The 10,220-nt window shown below is 44.2% G+C and overlaps 1 pseudogene; it reads right to left on the bottom strand.

The window, feature by feature from the left end:
- The window catches only part of LOC140207953 (uncharacterized), a 43,924-nt pseudogene extending 34,333 nt beyond the window's left edge, over positions 1-9,591 (bottom strand).
- Positions 9,592-10,220: the final 629 nt, after the last annotated feature.

Below are 10,220 nucleotides of genomic sequence, written 5' to 3' on the forward strand. Positions count from 1 at the left end.
CCCCCTCTCCCTCCCCGGGGAACCGGCGTCAAACCGACGGGCCGAGCAGTCTCCTCCTACCTCTCAGCAATATATCAGACTCCGGCCGCAGGAGACACTTCACAAACGCCCCAACTTCCCTCGGAGGGAAATGGAAATAAATCAGAAAGCTGACATTTACTTTGGGGTTATGAGTGGGTGTGGGTGTGGGTCCCGGGACAAATTAACTTGTAAACATGGAACCATCTGGTGAATTGGATCAGACAGCTTCGCTCGCCTGTCCTTTCAGGAAACAACAATTCTCTCTTCATATTAATGACTGTCTAAACTTGCTGTGAACAAGATTATGTGTTACAAGATTGTGAGTTACAGAGTCTAGGACAGCTGTCACCGTCATGGGCTGCGAGTGCAGACAGGGATTGGGGTCACTGAGCTGTGCATCAGAGAAGGACACGGGTTTGTACAGCCTCTGTGAGGTAGAAATGTCCACATGGTGAATTCGGATCTGCTGGCACAGCGGGAGTCTGAAAGGGAAAGGGAATAGGGAAGGGGCTGAGCAGAGAGTTTTAACAGGGGAACCTGTTCAGGGGTGGAGGGGTACAGGAGCTGTCTGATAGATCATTTTAATTGTTTTTTATAATCTGACAGATGGTGACTGAGGAAGAAGCTTGTTGACGGAGGATACCCGGAGGCGAGCAGCTCAGACACAGAATCAGGAATTGAATTGAATTGACTTTATTTCTTACATCCATGAGGAGTAATAATCTTTACGTTACGTCTCCATCTAAATGTGCAATTATCAATCATAGTAATTTATAATAGTTTATAATAAATAAAACAGACAATGTAATATAGAGCACACTCAAATCAGCGTGAGTTCATCAGTCTGACGGCCTGGTGGAAGAAGCTGTCCCGGAGCCTGTTGGTCCTGGCTTTTATGTTGCGGTACTGCTTCCCGGATGGTATCAGGAGAGTGACAGTGATGTGATTTCCTGTGTCACGGGTACAGACAGTCGTCTCAAGTGAGGAGTTTGTGTGCAGATGCAGCTTCCCTGGAGGTGGAGGAAAGAGGACACACCAACAGGCGGAACCAGCTGTGGGAAGACATGGTTTGTCAGGTCTGACGACGAGCTGAATGTACCATAACCTTCAGACTGAATCAGAAAACCATTCTGAGGGTATTTGAAATGTAAGAATCAGGGGAGATGTGATCACATGTGCAGAGGGCAGGGGTTGTGTCTCCATCAGACCCTCAGTGAGATGGTTCAAGTTACAATGTGCGGGGATGAAAGCAGAATGTTTGGGGCTGGATTTAATCACTGATTCTGACAGTGAGAGGGTTAGTTTTGCTGTAAGGAAGCAACATTAATGGAAGACGACACAGGGACTTCATCAATTGCCAGTTGTTTGGCAGAAGTGACCAATTTGTATGTTACCTCGACAGAAACAGATATTCACAGTGGTGACAAAGGGGTTCAGTCTGGTTTATTTCAGGTTGGATAGGGGTGAGGGGTTTTGAAATCAATGCCTTGCGGTGCCACCATCGTTAATTTGTCATGTCCGGAGTGGTGGATCACACAGCACGGAAACAGGTCTTTGGCCGGCCATACCTGTTCTGACCATCCACTCACTGTCCACACTGGTCCCATTTATCAGCACTCGGTTCATAGCCGACTGTATCTCGACAGTTTCAATGCTCATCCACTTCGTAATGTTGTGAAGGGACCTGTCTCCACACCACCTCGGACAGTGTGTTCCAGATTTCAGCTACCCTCTGAGTGAAAAATCTCTTCTTCAGATCCCTCTAAGCCTCTTCGTCCTCTGTTTAAATCTGTGCCCTCTGATCAGTGACACCTCTGTCCCAGGATTGTGTGCGATATGGGCATCAGTGAGGCCTTTGACAGGGTTCAGCATGGTAAGTTGCTGTGGAAAGTTAGATCACATGGGATCCAGGGAGAGCTGGCTAACTGGATGCACAGTTGTCTTGATGCTAGGAAGCAGAGAGTAATGGTGGGAGGCCGTTTATTGGACTCAAGGCCCGGCCTAGGTGGGTTCCCCAGCGTTACACCCCATTGCTTTTGTTATTTGTTGATATTTAATTATATTTGCATTTACACAGTTTGTTGAATTCTCTGCTCTACTTGATCTTTCATTGATCCTGTTTCTATTCTATAGATTTGCTAAGTGTTCCTGTAGGAAAAAGTATCTCAGGGTTGTATGTGGTGACATATGTACTCTGATAATAAAATTTACTTTGAACTTTGAACATTGCTACTTGTCATCTCGATCAATAATTTGGTTGAGAATGTACAGGGTATGGATAATAGGTTTGCAGCAAGTAAGTTTAAACAAGTACTTTTTCTGAAAGATATTAAGTATAAACTCTCCACTCTGTTTCCCGCTCCGCACTCGACCACCCCCTCCCATTACTGTCCTCCCTCTCACCTCCATATTGGACATAAGTTCAGGGTGAAAGTGAATACTTTTAGGGGAGTCTGAAGGGGAATTCTTCACTCAGAGGTTGGTGGGAGTGTGGAATGAGCTGCCAGTGGAAGAGGTGGATGTGGGTCCAATTGAGACACTAAAGAGAAATTTGGGTGATGACATGGATGGGAGGTGTATGGAGGCTATGGTGCAGGTAGTTGGAACTGGGCAGTAAAAACAAAAGGTCAGCATTGACTAGAAGGGCTGAAGGGCCTGTTTCAGTGCTGCTGGGCTCTGTGACTCTAATAATATTCTGATTTGTAATTTCCACAGTCAGTGCTTTGCTGCTAATGACTGAACCCAGAAATTTACCCAAGCAAGAATTGAAAGACTCTTAGCTGACTACAAAAAGTGTTTACAAACTGTAATACTTGCCAAAGGGGGTGTTACTAAGTACTGACCATGCAGGGTGCCCAAACATTTGCTTCGGGCCTTTTTCCTTTTTCATTATTTTGAAACTGTAAAAGATGGAAATAAAAATGTAACCTTGCTTAAAATATTAAAGAAATGTGCCATGTTTAACTTTATGCCTTTTGGAAATCAGGTCATCTTTTACTCACTTAGCTATTCACAGTAACAGAAATTTAACCAGGGGTGCCCACACATTTGCATGCCACTGTATATATCCTGTGCCTTCCAAATTGCTTCCAGAAATTCCTGCCATTGCTGCTCTGTTTTCATCCCTGCCCGTGTTCTTTTCAAATCAATTTCGACCAATTTTTCTCTCATACCTCTCCAATTCTCTTTATTCCACATCTGACTTTTGCTTCTCCTTCTGCAATGTCAGGGTGAATTTGATCATATTAATATCACTTGCCTCTAAGGGTTCTTTGAATTTAAGTGACCCAATTAATTCCGGTTCATTACAAGACCCAATTAATTCTGGTTCATTACAACACCCAATCCAGAATAACTGATCCCCAAGTGGTCTCAACCCTGAACTGCTCTAAAAAAGCATCTTGTAGGCATTCTAGGGATTCCTCCTCTTGAGATCAGCACTATCCTAATTTTCCTAATCACCTGCATGACAATCCCCCATGACTATTGTAACATTGCCCCTTTAGCACGCACTTTCTATCTCCCATTGTAATTTGTGGATCATTTTCTCACTACTGTTTGGAGGTCTCTATACAATTCCCATCAGGGATTTTTTTTACATTTGCTGTTCCTTAATTCTACCCACAGATTCTACACCTTCCAACCCTATGCCACCTCTTTCTAATGATTTTATTTAATATTTTACCAACGGAGCTACACAACCCCACTACCAGCTTGTTCTTTCAAGAAGCATGAAAGTATCTGATAAGCAGTCGTGATAAGAAAGTTAGGCCAGAAAACTTAAATGAGAGGCCAACTCAGAAAAATGAATCATCACTATGGAAGAAAACATTAACCAGTGGAATGAGTATGACCCTCCATGGGAGACATCCCAATGATCTGAGCAGATGAGATGGTGACAAGGAAGCATCGAGCACCTGACTGAGAGTTGGAGACCTCTTCCCAGAAACAGAGGGGTTCCTAGCAGAAATATAGGTTTCCCCCGCCATCCGAAGGTACAGCATTCCTATGAAATGGTTCGTAAGCCGAAATGTCATAAAGCAAAGAAGCCATTACCATTTATTTATATGGGAAAATTTTGTGAGCGTTCGCAGACCCAAAAACAACCTACCAAATCATGCCAAATAACACATAAAACCTAAAATAACAGTAACATATAGTAAAAGCAGGAATGATATGATAAATACACAGCCTATATAAAGTAGAAATACTTTTCCACAATCATTGCCGGCACTGTTCTCCGTAGCGAAAATCTCACACAAACACTCTCGGCAGAAAATCTCATGCAAGCGCTGTTGGCAAGAACACTCTCTCCAGTAACCTGTAAGCTACGAAGCTGCCAAATCATACCAAATAACACGTAAAAATACACAGCCCATATAAAGTAGAAATAATGTCTGTACAGTTTGGTATCACTCATCAGAATCGGGACAGCGCCGAGCACACTGATGGTGCTGTGTTAGGCTGAGTCGTCGCAGGTTGGGATGGTGCAGTGGCCCCCACACTCTGAGCCGCCGACCGATATATTGCCGCGAAGAATGCAGCAGTAGCCGGGAGGCATCTAGCACATCTTTAAGAAAAAAAGCCGAAATAAACATGCAAATTAATTAGGTGCCGCCCGACACATAATTAATTAGCATGTTTATTTTGGCTTTTTTCTTAAAGGTGTGCTGTGTGCCTCCCAGCTACCGCTGCATTCTCCGCGAATCACTATCTATCCGAGGTCTGGGGGTTGGGGTGATGGGACACTGGGGTGTCGTCTGTTTCCATCAGGCAGGCAGCTCATCTTCTCCTATGTCTGCCCGCCTCGATGTTGAAGGTCAAGGTTTGTCGTCTGCTGTGGCTGATGTGGAAGGCTTGCTTGACTGCTGAGCCTCGCACCTTTTTAGATCATACAGTTCTTTGTAAGCACTCAAATCATCTTGCAAATATCCCCTAAACCAACGTACCCTTTCAAAATTAAAGTTGTACATTATCATTGCAGCGAAAATCTCACGCAGTTGCTTCACGTTCATTTCGTTAATGAATTTGGTTTTGATTGTTATCCTTTCCTCTTCCAATTGCATCAGCTCTTCATCTATCAGGTCTTGGTCATGGGATGCCAAAAGCTCTTCAACATCATCTTCGTCAGCTTCCACAAGCCAAACTCACGTTGTCCTTACTTCGTTCACCACGATCACAACGCTTAATTATGTCTAATTTTACGCTAAGTGTAACACCCTTACGAGCTCTTTCAGGCTTTTCCGACACCTTAGAACTCATCTTGCTAACGGCTGCTTAATGCAACGTATTTAAGCAATGCCAGCGAGAATGCCATTCCGAATCCAGGGGGAGAGGGGCCGCTCGGGGCGCGCGCTGCCTTTTATTGCTCGCTGATTTTTTCGTGCACTGATTTTTTTGTAACAGTGAAAACACCTTCTGTTAGTGAAAACAGGGAACTAATATAGGTCTTTCGTAACAGTGAGGTTTCGTAAAGCGAACGTTCAAAAAGCGGGAGACACCTGTACAGGACAGGATGGTTAACAAAAGGAAAAAAAAACAAAAGTAAATGAAGTACAAACAAACAAGGCAGTAAGTGCAGAAAATGCCAAGAAAAACCAGACACAATCCAATACATTTCAGGATCCTGCAGCAGTTTAACTCAATCCGTTTAATTACAAAGGTACAATCAAGTGGTAAATATCATTCACCAAAATCTTGCTTTAAAATTCAAACTCATGAATGCCCTCCATCACTTCATAAAGGCACCATAAATTCAAGCCTGATCCAGTTTTATAGTCAAAATCTTACAAATTATTTGATAATCAATACATTATTACAGATAGGATAATCCATAATAACCATTTGGATATAATATTACAGGATAAACAAGCAGGAACAACTCCCTCAATAAATAAAATCATTCCCAACACACATATTCCTCGACCAGTGGAGCACCTCACCACAGGTATTGTTTGTGTCATCAGATAGACAACCGAAAGATTTTCTGTGTCAATCAGCTTCCAAATTTTGCTACTCTGTCATTTGTTGCCACGCCCCGCTGCTGATTCGCTTCTCCTCGACTTCTTCAGTCTACAGAAAATTCAAGGGAAACCTCTTCACCCACAGAGTGGTGACTGGAACCTATCCCACAGGGAGAGCGAGAGATGAACAACAGGGGAGGGTTTAAAAGGACTGTTGTGGAACTGAATCACTGGCAGGGTCCAGCCAGCCAAAGTTGACTCTCTACTGTACACTAGTCATGTTATGAATTCACTAAGTAGAATAGACAGAGTTTAGAATAGACAGAGTTTAAAATAGAACTGATTTATTTGTCTCAGATCCAGAATTTTAAACTCCAGTCCCATTAAAGGTGAATATGCAGAAGAAACCCCTCCCATGCCCAGTGACCAGGGGCAAGAACTGGGTGTGGTGAGCAGCAGCAATAATTGCAGAGTTCAGCACCGACAGTCACTCTCGAAATCACATTCAGCAACCGTGATGGCCAAACATCCAGCATGCAGCTTATTGAAACTTTCTCCCCAGTGTGAACCCGGTAGTGCGTCACAAGCTGTAAGGTTTCACTGCTAATGTAATGGCCTCTTTGCAATGTTTCACTGCTGAGGTAATGGTTTCTCAGTAGCAGCAATGTTTAGGTTACGACTAGAGACAACAGGGTTTTGGAGTGCGGGGCTATCCAATGACAGAAATGTTCTTCCTTGTGCGTCTAGAAGAGAGATTTTCATAGTCTTTTGTCGGGGAGAGATGAGAAGACACGAATGGAGAGAGTGAGCTCTTTTATCTTCTTTTGTTTACATCACTAACCATATAGTCAAAGTAAGAATTATAAAGCTCAATCATTTAATCACATATAGTTTACTGTTTGTTATTTTGGGGTACTGATTTGTAACAGGGAACACATCACGCAGCATCCACCCAAACAAGATTTCTTAAGTTTGGCCAGGCTGAGGGACTATCACCCCCTATATTAAGCAGCTAGCCGAAGCGGGGATTATATAAGGTTAGATGACTAAGTGAATCGCTTCCCACAGTCAGAGCAGGTGAATGGCCTCTCTCCACTGTGAACTCAATGATACACATTTGGTTCATTTGGCTGAGAGAATCTCCTCCCAAATCGTGAGCAGGTGAACAGCCTCTATCCAGTGTGAACTTGCTGGTGTCTCTATAGTTGACATGACCGTGTGAATCCCTTCCCACAGACTGAGCAGAAGAACGGCCTCTCCCCAGTTTGAACTCGCTGATGTACCTTCAGATGAGATGACATAGTAAATCCCTTCCCACAGTCTGAGCAGGTGAATGGCCTCCCCCCAGTGTGAAGTCTCTGATGTATCTTCAGTTTAGATCAGGAAATGAATCCCTTCCCACAGACTGAGCAGGTGAATGGCCATTCCCCTGTGTGGGCTGACTGCTGTGTCACGAGGTGAGATGACCGATTGAATCCCTTGCCACAGACTGAGCAGGTGAACTGCCACTTCCCAGTGTGAACTGACTGGTTTCTCTGTAGGACGGATAATTCAGTGAATCCTTTCCCACAGACTGAGCAGGTGAATGGCCACGCCCCGGTATGAACTAACTGGTGTCTTAGTAGGTGAGGTGACAAAGTGAATGTCTTCCCACAGACTGAGCAAGTGAATGGCCTCTCCCCAGTGTGAACGTGCTGATGTACCTTCAGTTTAGATGCTGAAATGAATCCCTTCCCACAGTCTGAGCAGGTGAACAGCTGCTCTCCAGTGTGAACTCGCTGGTGAGCCATTAGGTCAGATGACCGAGTGAATCCCACCCCACAAATTCAGCAGATTACCAACATCTGCCCAGTGTGAACTGACTGGTGTGTCCATAGGTGGGAAGACCGACTGAATCCCTTCTCATATACAGAACAGGTGAATGGCCTTGTCCCAGTGTGAACTTGCTGATGTACCTTCAGTTGAAATGACCGACTGAATTCATTCCCACTGTCTGAGCAGATGAATGGGTTCCCCCCTGTGAAGTGATGGGCATGCCAGTTAGTCAGATGATCGAGTGAATCCCTCCCCACAGTCTGAGCAGGAAGGATGATCGAGTGAATTCCTTGCTCCACTTCTTAAATATCTGGACAGAGACAGCAAAACTGGTGTCTTGTGCTCGAGATTTCTGTAGACAAATTCCTTGTCCTGTTTAACCTGTAAAATTATTTACAAAATCCATCAATGGGTGTAGGTCAACATTTCAGATGAGATCACTTGATTTGTCAAGGTGTGATCTGACATCACACTGTTACAGTGAAGTTCAACCCAAGTTGAAGAGAGAAATCATCTTCTATCTGGGCACAGTGCTGGTATCTGGAATGACCATCAAACTCTCTGATGCTCTTCCTGTCTCTATAAGAATGGGGAATTTCTGCCATCTCCAATCTCTGACCTGGCTCAGTTTGATTCTCTCCATTGGTATTATTCCCTGTTCCCACTGAGCTGCATGGGTGCCTGGCCCCACAGTAACTGAAACACTCTCACACAAATAGCTGGCAGTGCATTCCACGCACCCAGCACTCTCTGTGTAAAAAACTTACCCCTGACATCCCCTTGGTATTTATTTCCAAGCACTTTAAAACTATGGCCCCTCTTGTTATCCATTTCAGCCCTGGGAAAAAGCCTCTGGCTATCCACAAGATCAATGCCCCTCATCATCTTATACATCTAAAAAAGGCTCTAAACATAAACAAGGAAATCATGCATTGAAGATTTGTTAGAAGTATACAAAATTATGAGGGTATAGATAGGGTTAATGCAAGCAGCTCTTTCGACTGAGGTTGGGTGGGATGACAACCAGAGGTCATGGGTGAAAATTTAACGGGAACATTTGGAAAATCTCTTTACTGAAATGGTCATGAGAGTGTGGAATGAAATGCCAGCACAAGTGGTGAATATGAGCTCGACTTCAAATTTCGAAGAGGGTTGGATGGAAGCCTGGATGGTAGGGGTACGGAGGGCAATGGTCCCAGAGCAGGTGGTTGCATTAGACAGCTTAAATGTTTTTCGGCATTGACTAGATGGGCCAAATAGGCTGTTTCCGTACTGAACTACTCCATGTTTCTATGACAGAGAAGCTGGCCAAACTTGTTTGGAAGGGATACGGTAAGAGTGACAACGGAGCAGCAATGGCTGGAGTTTCTGGGAGCAATTCCGGAGCTGAGTGATAGATACATCCCAAAGAAGTGTAGGCTGTGGAAAGGCAGGAGGACAAAATCCTGGCTGAAATGAGAAGCCAAAGCCAAAATAAAAGCCAAAGAGAGGGCAAACAAAAGAGCAAACACGAACAGGGAATGGACTTGCACAGTGTGAACTTGCTGATGTACCTTCAGTTGAGATTACTGACTGAATCAATTCCCACTGTCTGAGCAGGTGAATGGGTTCACCCCTGTGTAAAATGTTGGGCGCGCCAGTCAGTCAGATGATCGAGTGAATCCATCCCCACAGTCTGAGCAGGAAGGATGATCGAGTGAATCCCTTGCTTCCACTTCTTAAATATCTGGACAGAGACAGCAAAACTGGCGTGTTGTGTTCGAGATTCCCATAGACAAATTCCTTGTCACTTTTAACCTGTAAAAAGATTTACAAAATCCATCAATTGGTGAAGCACAACATTTCAGATGAGATCACTTGAGTTGTCAAGGTGTGATCTGACATCACACTGTTACAGTGAGGTTCAACCCAAGTTGGAGAGAGAAATCATCTTCTAACTGGGCACAGTGCTGCCATCTGGAATGATCATCAAATTCTCTGATAGTCTTCCTGTCTCTATGAGAATGGGTTCAGAGGAGATGTGAGGGGTAAGTTTTTTTACGCAGAGAGTGCTGAGTGTGTGGAATGGGCTGCCGGCAACGGTGGCAGAGGTGGATACAATAGGGTCTTTTAAGAGACCCCTGGACAGGTATATGGAGCTCAGAAAATTAGAGGTAATTTCTCAGGTATGGACATATTCGGCACAGCTTTGTGGGACAAAGAGCCTGTGTTGTGGGGTAGTTTTTTTTCTATGTTTCTACCCTCCCCAATCTGTGACCTGGCTCAGTTTGACTCTCTCCATTGGTATTATTCCCTGTTCCCACTGAGCTGCATGGGTGCCTGGCCCCACAGTAACTGAAACACTCTCACACGAATAGCCTTTGTTAATGTGCAGCTGGAATTTTCTTTTATGTATTACTAACTTAAAGTGCCACAGTTTTA

Source organism: Mobula birostris, chromosome 13, assembly GCF_030028105.1.
Source record: "Mobula birostris isolate sMobBir1 chromosome 13, sMobBir1.hap1, whole genome shotgun sequence".
NCBI classification, from domain to species: Eukaryota; Metazoa; Chordata; class Chondrichthyes; order Myliobatiformes; family Myliobatidae; genus Mobula; species Mobula birostris.